The sequence below is a fragment of the Sinocyclocheilus rhinocerous genome, unplaced genomic scaffold, assembly GCF_001515625.1.
Source record: "Sinocyclocheilus rhinocerous isolate Xijiao unplaced genomic scaffold, SAMN03320098_v1.1 scaffold2021, whole genome shotgun sequence".
In the NCBI taxonomy this organism is placed as follows: Eukaryota; Metazoa; Chordata; class Actinopteri; order Cypriniformes; family Cyprinidae; genus Sinocyclocheilus; species Sinocyclocheilus rhinocerous.
The window spans coordinates 271,572-271,889 of record NW_015662687.1 but is presented as its reverse complement, the minus strand read 5'-3'; the positions used below and the strand labels follow the sequence as shown (position 1 = coordinate 271,889).

The following is a 318-nucleotide window of genomic DNA, read 5'->3' as shown; positions in this document are numbered from 1 at the left end:
AAATAAAGTCAAAGTCAAAAACTGGTGCAGAAACAATTTCCCTCTGAATTTGATAATAAATTTCACAATTACAAAGAAACAGCAAGTGACACATTAAATTAAACATGAGATTTTGAAGTAGAAAAGCTGAAACAGCATTTTCTTGTAAAACATACTCCAATAATCTTTGCTTTATTCACTCCTTCGAAATTGTTTTTTTTTTTTTTTTTACTGTGTACTTAAATTGTGCAGTCCTCAAACTTGATTGTTTGGACAGCAGACAAATTGAACTACATTAATATGCATGTGTATTTTTTTTTTTTCGAGATCATGCAAAAA

At 28.3% G+C, this 318-nt stretch overlaps 1 protein-coding gene across 1 annotated transcript in view; it reads left to right on the top strand.

Annotated features, from left to right (window-relative positions):
* The window catches only part of LOC107728240 (ephrin type-A receptor 3-like), a 96,670-nt gene that overhangs the window by 76,024 nt on the left and 20,328 nt on the right, over positions 1 to 318 (top strand). The gene's annotated exons all lie outside the window — the stretch shown is intronic.